General features: G+C 42.8%; 1 protein-coding gene across 1 annotated transcript in view; it reads left to right on the top strand.

The window, feature by feature from the left end:
* Window positions 1-1,877: 1,877 nt before the first annotated feature.
* The window catches only part of cacng8b (calcium channel, voltage-dependent, gamma subunit 8b), a 58,350-nt gene continuing 45,438 nt past the window's right edge, over window positions 1,878-14,789 (top strand). The window contains 1 exon segment of the mRNA XM_034174613.1: window positions 1,878-1,979. The gene's annotated coding sequence lies outside the window, so the exon portion shown is untranslated.

Genomic DNA, 14,789 nt, shown 5'->3' with positions numbered 1-14,789 from the left:
CACTTCACACATCAGTGCCTCACATTCACCCTGGGAGCAACTAGGGGATTAAGGACCTTGCCCAAGGGCCCTTAGTGATTTTCCAGTCAGGGTGGGGTTTGAACTGAGGATCCGCTGGTCTCAAGCCCAATGCTTCACCACTAAACCATCACCTCTCCTGAGGGTCTTCAAAAGTGGGGGAAAATGCTGGGAACTGTTGGGATCAAACACATGAGCTTCTTTTTCTCATTTCTCACTCTCTTTCACCTGCTGGCAAATGTAATATAAACTCAGACATGTGGAGAGTAGAATTAACACCGTGTGACCACTCACCCTGTGATGGATGGAACCAAACAGTTTGCACAAACATGCAAACAACTCTTATTAACTTGTGGCTGCACGCTTCATTTGGTTTGTCTGCGTGCGTCTTTTATTGTCTGCATGTCTTTGACTCACGTGTCCTGCTTCTCTCTCTCTCTCTCTCTGTGTGTGTGTGTGTGTGTGTGTGTATAGCAGTGTGATTTGAGTGGATCTCTCTTTTCACCATCACCATTACTGCATGAAAGACCTGTCACTCTGCATTAACTCTCCCTACCCATTCTATATACTTGTGTGTGTGTGTGTGTGTGTGTGTGTGTGTGTGTGTGTGTGTGTGTGTGTGTGTGTGTGTGTGTGTGTGTGTGTGTGTGTGTGTGTGTGTGAGAGAGAGAGAGAGAGAGAGAGAGAGAGAGAGAGAGAGAGAGAGAGAGGTGAACTGGCAGCAAAGCCATTTTCAAGCTATTGAAGGTCACTGTCAGCTCAGTTGTCCGGATCTCATATATCATATATATAAGTAAGTCCCTTTGGCTGCTCCCTTGTTTTGTACTTGGGGTCGCCACAGCAAATCCAAGGTGGATCTGCATGTTGAACTGGCACAGGTTTTACGCCGGATGCCCTTCCTGATGCAACTCCATATTACATGGAGAAATGTGGCAGGGGTGGGATTTGAACCCGGAACCTTCTGCACTGAAACCAAGGGCATTAACCACTTGGCCACCACCCCTGCTATCTCATATATATATATATATATATATATATATATATATATATATATATATATATATATAAAATTAACTTAAAATTTCAGCATAAAGGCAACATCCATCATATCTTAATTTTAATCATAAAATGTTGATAATTAAAGCCTTATTATAGTCAGTTAACTCATTCATTAAGTCCAGTCTGACTTTCTCTGTAATGACACCAACTTAGCATCTCTCTCTCTCTCTCTCTCTCTCTCTCTCTCTCTCTCTCTCTCTCTCTCTCTCTCTCTCTCTCTCTCTCTCTCTCGCTCCGCATTTCCAAGAGCTTCCATTGCCCCATTGGCACAAAAATAGACAAAACAAAATTAAAAAAAAAAATCGCCACGTGCGCGCACATAACCTTGTCATGGCCAGTATGGGTTACTCCAAACGCACGCTACTCTGCGCACGGCGCACGCTCCAATAAGCGCATCCAGGTCATTTTCTCCACCGTTGGAGCCCGCGGGACGCTGTTTTTAGCTGGAACGATTTGTGCGTAAAACGCGCTACGTTTCTTCCCCTGGTTTCGTGTCTTCGTCAGTCACTCCATTGAGGAGTTTGGTGGGATGCGACAAGTTGCTTGCGTCGTGGGGAGAAATACAGGAGAGACAGAGACAGGATGGGAGGAGGGGGAGACGCATTGAGTCCACACACAAGCAACGGCCACATCCTCCGTGGACGGTGACGTGTTTCTGTCAGGCTTTTTGAATGCGCGCGTTCTCCATCGCGAGCTGATTTCAGTTCATCCAGAACAAGTCGATATCCGCGTGCTTGATTTTTCATCCACCCTCCTGCCTGTTTGCTTCTCTGCCCTCTTCCCCCTCCCCTCTCTCTCTCTCTCTCTCTCTCTCTCTCTCTCTCTCTGTCTCTTTTTCCCCTCCATCTCCTTCTCTTTGGGAGTGTGATGCGCTGCGATCAGCTGAAATAAAAGCCGTGCAGGTAAGACGCCGTGCCATCACTCCTCATGGATCACACGCCTCAACTTAGCGCACAGACAGTGCGGATTTTAGGGGGTTTAAAAAAATGAGACTCTCGCGCAGAATGCAGCGTTGCTGTTGACACTATTATGCACCACCATCTGGATGATTCCCTGCATGTGCTGTCTTAAGTTTTGCGTCCCGGTCCACTGGCCGGTTAATGGCACAAAGGCGTCCATTTTCCGCTGTGTGTTTCTACGCAGGCGACCCGCTGTGTGCGCGGACGCAGTCTGCATCACTATCAGCCTGCATGTGCTGTTCGAATCCTTGCGCAGTCGTATAACGTCATGTTGGACTTGTTCCACATGATGTTTTGTGGTGCTGTTTCCTATCAGAACGCTGTTATGTGATCTGATAGAAGCAAGGGCCAAGAAACATGTGGCCCTCTCCTCTCATGTCTTGCAGGAATCATATGCAGGCTGGTTCTGCTGTATGTGAGTTACTTACTGCCTTATGACTGATCCCAGGTGCTGCATATCAATGACAATTTGTTGGTTTTGTCTTATCAGAGCATAGTCAGGGGGGTGGTGCAAACCTAAAGCGGCAGGATCAGCCGTGCAAACGTTTTTCCATGAGATATTAGGAACAGATGATAAAGTTCGAAATAGGTACCCTCTGTCATAAGTTTGGTTTGGCTACAACACAGAGCCAGAACACATGATGAAGGCCAGTTATTAGCTGCCACAATACTTCATTAAGTCATCTTGAAACATCATGGGTAGTGAAATCTCTATAACCCAGCTTGGGCTCACATGCTGTTGCACATCAGTGCTGCTTTTGGTTGACGCAAAGAAAAGAATTGTGGTTATTCAAAAAAAAATGCAGAGGTTTTTTGATGCGCCCTCACCAAATCATAACAGCGCATAGTGCCTGCTGCATCATGGGACTGAACCGCGCCACAACATCAAACATGAGCAAACAGATACATTTCAGCAAAAAGAAATAAGATCTTATACCATGCTAACAGAATGAAAAGTCATGGCTTCTTCTACTCTGTGCTTTTTGGTACCACACATGGTGTAAAGGCAAGAAGACCTGTGCATATCTCTGGAGAAGGGGCTGGGGTGCAGCAGTTTGCAGCACTCCCTTTATAAAACACACTCAAAAATTGACTCATTGAATTGGATTTCCAGCTATTAACTATATGTAGTCCCAACTAAATTAAATTACGTTATCTTACATGGGGCAGCACGGTGGCTTAGTGGTTAGCACTGTTGCCTCACAGCGAGAAGGTCATGGGTTCAATGACCGCCCGTGGCCTTTATGTGTGGAGTTTGCATGTTCTCCCCGTGTTTGCGTGGGTGTACCCCGCCTCGCGCTCTATGACTGCTGGGATAGGCTGCAGCCCCCCACGACCCTTAATTGGACTTAGTGGTTGAAAATGAGTGTAAGTGAGTAAGTATCTTTATTTGTGCTTTATTTGAGTTGAGGCTAGATATATTTATTAGATGGAAATCCTACTCATAATTGAACTGAGTTCATCCAATTAATCATTTTTTTTGAGTGCAACTAGCTGCTATGTTTTGCACTCAACATTCAACAAACTGCTTGGAAAATAAAGTACACACACACACACACACACACACACAAAGCCTTGTTTCACCATAGATTGCGAAACTGGAGGTGTCTGCATGTTTCCGTTTTCACTTGGGATAAAAAGTAAATTAATCTGTGCAATACTGACTTCAAAGCAGATGTGGGCTAACCAGTTATATAATGCTATTGCAAGGAGCAGTCTAAAAACACTCAGTTATCCACTTCTTGTTGCCACTAAACATGTGAAAATGACATTAGAAGTGTCTGGTAGCATCATTCTTTAAAACTTGTAATGCCTCAGTGCACAGCAGCATCACTACACTGCTTGCCTGGGAGGCTAAGGTAAGCAGCTAACTGTATAATCAGTCATCTTATAAAATTATTTGCCTTTAGTGAGGTAATCATTCGCACATTTACTTCCATGCTCACCCTGCTCAGTGTGGCGCTCTCGTTGGAGTGACATCTCTGCTATTTTGGCATTGTGGGATAGCTCGCCGGACTACTTTCACCTGACCTGGCGCTGAATTTGCCGACATGAGAAGATGCTGCTGGATGTGAGTATATTGACTTACGATCATTTAGAGGTAAAAACACATGAGATACACACGTTCTTGTGCCAAATATACTCATGTTTTTGTTACCAATGAAAACGCACTGTCATCGCAGGTCTGGGAACTACTTTTTGCGCAGGAATTCATCAAGCACGTTGGCCGTGGGTGCATACTAACACAGAACATTTAGAAACTATATCGTTGTTTGGCCAAAACGAGTGTCTACTGCCTGCGCTAGTGGTGCGTGTGAGAGTATGCCTCCATGCTATCAAACATTTCTAATGGATTAGTGGTTAGCACTGGTGCCTCATAGCAAGAAGGTTATGGGATCGATTCCCACCCTTTCTGTGTGGAGTTTGCATGGGTTTCCTCCTGCAATTTATTTTAGTTTATAGTAATAAAGGCTCTATTCTATTCTAAAGACATTTTCACCTGTTCAGTGGCATTAAGAAGCATTATACTCTATTTTTCCTGTACTAATAGCATTATAAAGATGGCTTGCCCATGTTTGCTTTATAAATCAACATTGCACCAATTATTTTTTTTTGTCCTGAGTGAAACAATGACCCGCAAAACATCTTAAAAACAGCCTGGATTGTAAAATGCCAGTTTCCTTTAACCATTTTCCTCTACATTTGGCCTCTGACATGATCACTTCCCATTTATAATCCCAATAGATCTACTAAACCTGATCAAAATTTGACTAAAAGTTCTTAAGATAGCTTGCTAACGTTACTGTACACATGAAGAGACTTAATGCAATCAAGAATATACGGCTCTGACAGCATAGCTAAAACCAAATAACAGTAAAGCCAAACTTGCAAACTGCTCCCCCGTACCTTTATGTGCTACATGGCATTTATCGTGATCAAACAAGTATCAACATAGATGTTTTTCTGAACTGCTCCAGCAGTGTTTGTAGGAGCTCACATAATGAAATATATGAGCAATGTTTTACATATGAACACTGACATACAGTGGATATGAATTTTTTTTTTTTTTTTTTTATAAAGTTGTGACTTACTCTGTCCTACAACATAAATTAGTCTTTAGAATCAACATGGACTTCGTTTTTTGTTTAGAGGATTTGGTGCAAAAGGTAATGTGCAAAAATCCCAAATTAAAGAGCTGATAATATAGAAAAAAGGTGCAACTAAAGCCGTGTGCCATTGCCGGTTTTGGGCACCTGAATGGTTAATATAGTCACAAAAAAAAAAAAAAACATAAATGATACTTAGATCATTTTGAACATGGTCAAAATTTGCGGAACACTGTAACCCATTTGCGTAACATGTTGTTATAACCACAGACATTAGTGCATATACACACTGCTGTTGTGGAAAATTGGACCAGTTACTTTTTTGGAATGTGGACGTGAACTGGGTCCAAAAATGAGAGTCTGGTCTTATACTCTGGAACAACTTATATATGTTTTTTTTCCCCCGGTCTTCAAGAGGCTTTTTGTTTTGTTTGTTTGTGTGACAGGTGCGACTTATACTCCGAAAAATGCTGCACTTGCATTAACAGCTAAAAGTAACTCTTGCTTGACTGTAGTTTAGGAAGCAGACGGAAGGTCAGTGATTTGATTTCTGTGTATCAAAGTATCCTTAAGCCAGGCACTGAACTGCAAAGTTGTGTTGATGTGCACTTTGCATGGAAATGTGATTGTAAATGGCACTGGATTGCCTGTAATCATTATTTTGCATACACATGAAAGAAGCTTCTCAGACAAACCGATTGCACTCCTGCTGTTCACCTGCAGCTTGTAGCACTACACGCTTTGGCCCTGTAAGCTGAGTTCTGCAGTTACGTGCACTCTGTACCTCTTCAAACAGGAGAACATTAATACAGGTAACAGGTGGAGGACAGAAGAGCTTGTTAAAGAAGTTACACGTCTGTCAGAGCCAGAAATCTTGCTTGTTTGTGGGTGACCAAATACTTATTTTCCACCATAATTTACAAATAAATTCTTTAAAAATCCTGCAATGTGATTTTATGGATTTTTTTTTCTCATTTTATCTCTCATAATTGAAGTGTACCTATGTTGAAAATTACAGACCTCTCTCATCTTCCTAAGTAGGAGAACTTGCACAATCAGTGGCTGACTAAATACTTTTTGGCCCCACTGTAGTGTGTGTGTGTGTGTGTGTGTGTGTGTGTGTGTGTGTGTGTGTGTGTGTGTGTGTGTGTGTGTGTGTGTGTGTGTGTGTGTGTGAGAGAGAGAGAGAAAGCAAGAGAGAGAGAGAGAGAGAGAGAGAGAGAGAGAGTTTTTCCATTAAGAATTTATACTTTCTTTTCAGTTGCCTCCTGCTGTTCTTTAGGGTAGAGCAGGTGGCTTCCTGGCACGGGAGTGAGACTGTCATATGGTTCAGTTCCAGGTGTGTCTGTTTCATGTAACCTGTTGGTGTCCTTGATGACATAATTGATCAAATATTTATTTAAAAATTATTATCATTTTTTGTTTTCCTCTTCTGCAGTTAATACGAGCAAAGCGCTGTGCAGCAGCACGGCGCTCGCTCATGGTACACTGTGGCGTAAACAGGAAGTGCCAAATTTTGAATCCACAGTGAAACAGGAAATGTCAAATGTCAAACATTTCCTGGATCGACACTTTCTGCATTGACAGACAATCAATCATCAATCAATCAATTTTTTTTTATATAGCGCCAAATCACAACAAACAGTTGCCCCAAGGCGCTTTATATTGTAAGGCAAAGCCATACAATAATTACGGAAAAACCCCAACGGTCAAAACGACCCCCTGTGAGCAAGCACTTGGCTACAGTGGGAAGGAAAAACTCCCTTTTAACAGGAAGAAACCTCCAGCAGAACCAGGCTCAGGGAGGGGCAGTCTTCTGCTGGGACTGGTTGGGGCTGAGGGAGAGAACCAGGAAAAAGACATGCTGTGGAGGGGAGCAGAGATCGATCACTAATGATTAAATGCAGAGTGGTGCATACAGAGCAAAAAGAGAAAGAAACAGTGCATCATGGGAACCCCCCAGCAGTCTACGTCTATAGCAGCATAACTAAGGGATGGTTCAGGGTCACCTGATGCAGCCCTAACTATAAGCTTTAGCAAAAATGAAAGTTTTAAGCCTAATCTTAAAAGTAGAGAGGGTGTCTGTCTCCCTGATCTGAATTGGGAGCTGGTTCCACAGGAGAGGAGCCTGAAAGCTGAAGGCTCTGCCTCCCATTCTACTCTTACAAACCCTAGGAACTACAAGTAAGCCTGCAGTCTGAGAGCGAAGCACTCTATTGGGGTGATATGGTACTACGAGGTCCCTAAGATAAGATGGGACCTGATTATTCAAAACCTTATAAGTAAGAAGAAGAATTTTAAATTCTATTCTAGAATTAACAGGAAGCCAATGAAGAGAGGCCAATATGAGTGAGATATGCTCTCTCCTTCTAGTCCCCGTTAGTACTCTAGCTGCAGCATTTTGAATTAACTGAAGGCTTTTTAGGGAACTTTTAGGACAACCTGATAATAATGAATTACAATAGTCCAGCCTAGAGGAAATAAATGCATGAATTAGTTTTTCAGCATCACTCTGAGACAAGACCTTTCTAATTTTAAAGATATTGCGTAAATGCAAAAAAGCAGTCCTACATATTTGTTTAATATGCGCTTTGAATGACATATCCCGATTAAAAATGACTCCAAGATTTCTCACAGTATTACTAGAGGTCAGGGTAATGCCATCCAGAGTAAGGATCTGGTTAGACACCATGTTTCTAAGATTTGTGGGGCCAAGTACAATAACTTCAGTTTTATCTGAGTTTAAAAGCAGGAAATTAGAGGTCATCCATGTCTTTATGTCTGTAAGACAATCCTGCAGTTTAGCTAATTGGTGTGTGTCCTCTGGCTTCATGGATAGATAAAGCTGGGTATCATCTGCGTAACAATGAAAATTTAAGCAATACCGTCTAATAATACTGCCTAAGGGAAGCATGTATAAAGTGAATAAAATTGGTCCTAGCACAGAACCTTGTGGAACTCCATAATTAACTTTAGTCTGTGAAGAAGATTCCCCATTTACATGAACAAATTGTAATCTATTAGACAAATATGATTCAAACCACCGCAGCGCAGTGCCTTTAATACCTATGACATGCTCTAATCTCTGTAATAAAATTTTATGGTCAACAGTATCAAAAGCAGCACTGAGGTCTAACAGAACAAGCACAGAGATGAGTCCACTGTCCGAGGCCATAAGAAGATCATTTGTAACCTTCACTAATGCTGTTTCTGTACTATGATGAATTCTAAAACCTGACTGAAACTCTTCAAATAGACCATTCCTCTGCAGATGATCAGTTAGCTGTTTTACAACTACCCTTTCAAGAATTTTTGAGAGAAAAGGAAGGTTGGAGATTGGCCTATAATTAGCTAAGATAGCTGGGTCAAGTGATGGCTTTTTAAGTAATGGTTTAATTACTGCCACCTTAAAAGCCTGTGGTACATAGCCAACTAACAAAGATAGATTGATCATATTTAAGATCGAAGCATTAAATAATGGTAGGGCTTCCTTGAGCAGCCTGGTAGGAATGGGGTCTAATAAACATGTTGATGGTTTGGATGAAGTAACTAATGAAAATAACTCAGACAGAACAATATATGCTAACAGACAGCAACTGGTTCATGCTCTGTTGGCTTATTAGTGCAGCAGATAACTGAAACAATCCTTCAAATGGTGATACAAGCATCAAATTCAGCACAAATACAGCATAGACACTAAACTTAAATAAACCAACTGGCCACTTGAATTTTCAAGTGGCCGTTGGAGATTTTTTTTACGAAAATGTCCAATTTTGGCAAAAAGTAATGTACATTATTGGTTGAGATAATAGGATTAATAAATGTAATAGTTTTGACAGTGCTGAATGCTTGGTCTCAAAAGTAAAGGTCAAACAAGGTCAATGTCCATTGGATTCTATGACATGTGACAAATGTTACCCTGTAGCATGAACTAAGTATGACACATGACTGTTACTTTTTAAAATCCGATTAACTCAAACAATAATTTGCATCTTTTTTTTTTTTTACCAAAATTGGCGCAACTTTAACTTTTGACCCCCTGTACAAACTGAAATTGACCTTTGTCACCATTCTTGCTGCTTCTACCTCATAACTCCATAACATTCAGTCATAGATAGTCCAAACTATACCTTTTTGGAATCTTTATGATCAGGCAAATAATCTGGTGTAGTTTTCTATATGATTGGAGCATCTTTTAATTTTGACCCTTGTGTAATTCTTCAATTGACCCCTACCTGGCTGCCCATTAAAAATTCAAGTGGCCAATCGGGTTGTTCAAAAGAGTTCATCTCTATGGAGTATTTGTGCCAAATTTGATGCTTGTATCACCATTTGCAGGATTCTGCTCTAAATATTCTCTTATCTGCTGCACTATGTACGAGATGTAAGATGTTGCTCCTCAGTGTTTATGAATTGCCATCAAAAGTACTGGAACACTTGGTTTTTCACACATTTGTTTATTCCATTTCAAATACATTTTTTTTTCTAAATTATTTTCCTGAAACTCAAACTGAAAGCAAATCTCTACAACTTGATATAAATTAATTAAAAATATAAAATCCAGCTTCCTGATGAACTGGTGTAGAGAAGGATTTTCTTAAAAAGAAGACCTGAAAGTTCAGCTACAATTTGACAGAAAGTACATTTGAGATGAAAGCCTAGATTTGATGTTTTGGTGAAAGAAACTTTTGTATTTCTTCATAATTGATGTAAATAAAGCCCAAGACATACAGTATTCAGTGACTTGGAAGTGTTCATGTTTCCATCCCTGACTTGCCTGAAGAAAACTGGCAATAAAACTGATTATTATTTACAGGTTTTATCAAGTTTTAGAGATTTGCTTTCAGTTTAAGTTTCAGGAAGATAAGATAAGATATATATATATATATATATATATATATATATATATATATATATATATATATATATATATATATATATATATATACGAGGTCTATTAGAAAAGTATCCGACCTTATTATTTTTTTCAAAAACCATATGGATTTGATTCATATGTTTTACGTCAGCCAAGCTTGAATCTTCGTGCGCATGCGTGAGTTTGCTCCGAGCCGCCATCGAGAGGCAGAAAACACCACATCATTTCTAAACGGATCGCTGTGTGGAGCTGGGACCATCGTGAGCAATTTCTCTGGTTATCACAAGAGCTGGACATCAGCCATTTTCCGGCAGATTTCACTTTTAACAAGAGATTTTGTCATGGAAAGCCGCGCGGAGACTTCGCACGTCAGGATCGATTCGCTGATCGAGCGAGACAAAGGAACACCTCCGTTTCGGAGTGCCAGGGGACAAGTTGGGACATGCCCAGCTCTCCACAATTTCTCTTATACTCACTGGGCTGGTAAGCATTGAAAGCCGAGATAGACGTGTTTATGTCTATGCCTATGTTTAGGCATTATTATTTGAACAAGAATTTTTGGATAAATTTTATTTTATATTGACCAAATAATAATATAAGGAAGTAAATAAATAAAAATACTTCTTTTTTTTTAACCCAAGCAGTGTATGAGGTTCTAAGCCATAGGGCTTGAACTACCAACCTTAGACTGGTGTTTGATTCCAGGTACAGTCTGTCCTCTTGAGGCTATCTGTCTGAGTCTTTAGGCAAAACTGTGTTGTCTCAATTGACCCACTAGTAAACAGGTACCAGCTTTGGCTGCAGAAGTAACCAGCGATGGAGTGCTGCTCCCTTCAGTGGAAGTTCTAGACACTCATTTGCTTCATAATGAGCACAGGGCACTTCGACCACAGTTCTCAGAAAGGGCTCTCTTGGATTTCTGAACTAAATTCTTAGGTGCTTAAGAGCAGCCACATTTTACCACAGGATTGTGTTTCCTTTCAACTTTGAATTACCCTTGAAGTGGCAGCAAACAATAAAGACACTGAATAATTGTTTTTGCTATGCTGCCATTACAGCCTGACCTTTCAGTCAATGTTCAATGACATTTTCATTGAGGCATGATTGGTCTGATGGACACATCCCCTGCACCTCCCACCGGGGCCGTCTTTTCAACCATCTGTAGCACGTCTGCTGTGTGTGTGTGTGTGTGTGTGTGTGTGTGTGTGTGTGTGTGTGTGTGTGTGTGTGTGTGTGTGTGTGTGTGTGTGTGTGTGTGTGTGTGTGTGTGTGTGTGTGTGTGTGTGTGTCCTTGATGATTGTCCCTGTGGATTTTGGATTATATTCAAAGTGCTTCAGCCAGCTTTAAGATCTCCTCTTTGCACTGTAAGGTGACTCACTCCTGTCTATGTTGATGCAAAGTCTTCACAAACTGTTGCTGATTTTTTTTTTAACTTTAGCGTTTGACAAATCAATCAATCAATCAATTTTTTTTATATAGCGCCAAATCACAACAAACAGTTGCCCCAAGGCGCTTTATATTGTAAGGCAAGGCCATACAATAATTATGTAAAACCCCAACGGTCAAAACGACCCCCTGTGAGCAAGCACTTGGCTACAGTGGTGTTATGGGCTGGGGTGTTTGGCTGGCTTGGGTTTTGTTTTCTGTTTCTCCCACCAGGTGGTATGCATTCAGGACTGAGTGGCTGAGCATTAGGACCTCACCCTGAACACCTGAGGCTTGTTATCACGTGCAGGTCATCAGGACTCACAGCTGTGGTGTATTTTGTCTTAATCAGAGATTGCTGCATTTAAACCTTGAATGCACAGTGTGTGATTGCCAGAGACTCGACCTTGTGAGCAGACGTGTGAGATCGACGTCAGGAGAACAATCTCACCATCACGGACACAGAGACCGCTCCAGGTTTGACGCCACAGTCTGTGAAGGAGGATTGGGTGAGGTCTCATGCTCTTCAGCACACTTCCTGAGGTAATTTGGTTTTGGTGACTTTTATGAAGTAATGACAGTGGATTTGGTGTCCCTCACACCTTGTGTTATTGAGCTGTCACGTTATGCTAATTGTCTAATCAGCTTCTGCTGCAGTGGAGATTTGAACTGAGTTGTTCCGTGCCTGCAGGATGAGAAGCTGATGTATAGATTTAAGCCAGGAAGTGTTTGCTGATTGCGTGCACCTTTGAGTTGTGTCTCTCTGTGTGGAGTTGGACTCACCTCATGTTTTCTTTCTTCACAGACTTGGTTTGTCGCGGCCACCTGGGGGGTGTCGGCGGGGTCCCTGGGTCCGAACTGCTGTGGCTCCGGACCGTTTGCGCTGTTAAGTGCGCGCCGTGTTTCCACCTCACCAGACCGCGGACTTTTTAGTTGTTTAGCACTGCATCTCACTGTTATGTTTATTAAATTCTGTTATCCTTTGAACCATGCTCTGCTTATTTTATGCTGGGTCCTTTCAAACGCTGGGTCGGTGCTCCGACCACGTCCGAAACATAACATAGTGGGAAGGAAAAACTCCCTTTTAACAGGAAGAAACCTCCAGCAGAACCAGGCTCAGGGAGGGGCAGTCTTCTGCTGGGACTGGTTGGGGCTGAGGGAGAGAACCAGGAAAAAGACATGCTGTGGAGGGGAGCAGAGATCGATCACTAATGATTAAATGCAGAGTGGTGCATACAGAGCAAAAAGAGAAAGAAACAGTGCATCATGGGAACCCCCCAGCAGTCTACGTCTATAGCAGCATAACTAAGGGATGGTTCAGGGTCACCTGATCCAGCCCTAACTGTAAGCTTTAGCAAAAAGAAAAGTTTTAAGCCTAATCTTAAAAGTAGAGAGGGTTGAATTGGGAGCTGGTTCCACAGGAGAGGAGCCTGAAAGCTGAAGGCTCTGCCTCCCATTCTACTCTTACAAACCCTAGGAACTACAAGTAAGCCTGCAGTCTGAGAGCGAAGCACTCTATTGGGGTGATATGGTACTACGAGGTCCCTAAGATAAGGTGGGACCTGATTATTCAAAACCTTATAAGTAAGAAGAAGAATTTTAAATTCTATTCTAGAATTAACAGGAAGCCAATGAAGCGAGGCCAATATGGGTGAGATATGCTCTCTCCTTCTAGTCCCCGTTAGTACTCTAGCTGCAGCATTTTGAATTAACTGAAGGCTTTTTAGGGAACTTTTAGGACAACCTGATAATAATGAATTACAATAGTCCAGCCTAGAGGAAATAAATGCATGAATTAGTTTTTCAGCATCACTCTGAGACAAGACCTTTCTAATTTTAGAGATATTGCGTAAATGCAAAAAAGCAGTCCTACATATTTGTTTAATATGCGCTTTGAATGACATATCCTGATCAAAAATGACTCCAAGATTTCTCACAGTATTACTAGAGGTCAGGGTAATGCCATCCAGAGTAAGGATCTGGTTAGACACCATGTTTCTAAGATTTGTGGGACCAAGTACAATAACTTCAGTTTTATCTGAGTTTAAAAGCAGGAAATTAGAGGTCATCCATGTCTTTATTGTTATGTGGGCCGCTGAAGAGGAGGTACTGCTGGCCCACCACCACCAGAGGGCGCCCTGCTTGGAGTGCGGGCTCCAAGCACAAGAGGGCGCCGGACCCTGAAGAAGTGACAGCTGTCATTCATCCCCTGCACCAGCTGTCACTTGTTCATCATCATCATCACCATCTTAAAAGCCGGATCGTGACTCCACCTCCTCGCCGAGAAATCGACTACCGTGAGGTACTTTCTCTGCTGATTAACACGTTGTGTAGGATTCTGAACTTCTGTTGCAGCCGGTATCCTGTGGTGTTCACCCTTATCTGGGAAGTGGCGTGGAGCGTGACGACGACAACCGCGCTACAGATAAGTGGTCACACTAGGAGCTGCACGAGTGTGTGATTCGGAGGTGGAGGTTCTCCTCCTAACTGTGTACAGACTATAGACCACTGAGTGTAAGGATTTACACTCATTCATCTTTTCTCTGCTTTCTGCCAGCAGTACCAGGGTCGACAGCCGAAGACAGAGGTCACCTGGGGATTCGGGACTTGGCGGCTCCGGTGTTCTTCAGACCGTTGGTGGTGGAGGCCGTGTGGGACGCGGTCTCTCTCTCGTCGGGGTCTTCTATCTTCGAGCCTGCCCACACGTCACCTGGTGTTCATTGACTTTGTAATTTCTGTACGTTTAGTTGTGTATTGTCAAACAGTAAATTGTTACCTTTTGGCTTACTCATTGTCCGTTCATTTGCGCCCCCTGTTGTGGGTCCGTGCTACGACACCTTCCCAACAGGATTTCTCGGCCAATCGTCATGGATTCCGAGGGGCGTCAGCTTGAGCGTGAACGGCCAATGGCAGAGCCAGGAGCGCAGGCATCAGCAGGAGGCGTGTTGGGTGAGCTGCAGCAGATCTTAACCGCCTTCACGGCTCGGTTGGATTTAGTGACCGAGCAGAATGTCCTCCTTAATCGGAGAGTGGAGGCTCTCGCCGCCAGGGTGGAAGCGCACGATCAGGGCGCTGCTGCAGCTCCTCCTCTGGCTGGTCCTGGGCCTGAATCAGACGTACCACTGGTCGTTCAACAAACCCCCCCACCATCCCCTGAAGCTTACATAAGCCCTCCGGAGCCATACGGGGGCTGTGTCGAGACGTGCGCGGACTTCCTCATGCAGTGTTCGCTCGTCTTTTCACAGCGCCCTGTCATGTACGCATCAGATGCTAGCCGGGTAGCTTATGTTATCAATCTGCTTCGAGGAGAGGCACGCGCATGGGCTACGGCGCTTTGGGAGCAG

This window comes from Thalassophryne amazonica, chromosome 7 (genome assembly GCF_902500255.1).
Source record: "Thalassophryne amazonica chromosome 7, fThaAma1.1, whole genome shotgun sequence".
Taxonomy (NCBI): Eukaryota; Metazoa; Chordata; class Actinopteri; order Batrachoidiformes; family Batrachoididae; genus Thalassophryne; species Thalassophryne amazonica.
Note: the sequence above shows the minus strand (reverse complement) of the source record. Positions and strands in the feature narration are given on the sequence as shown.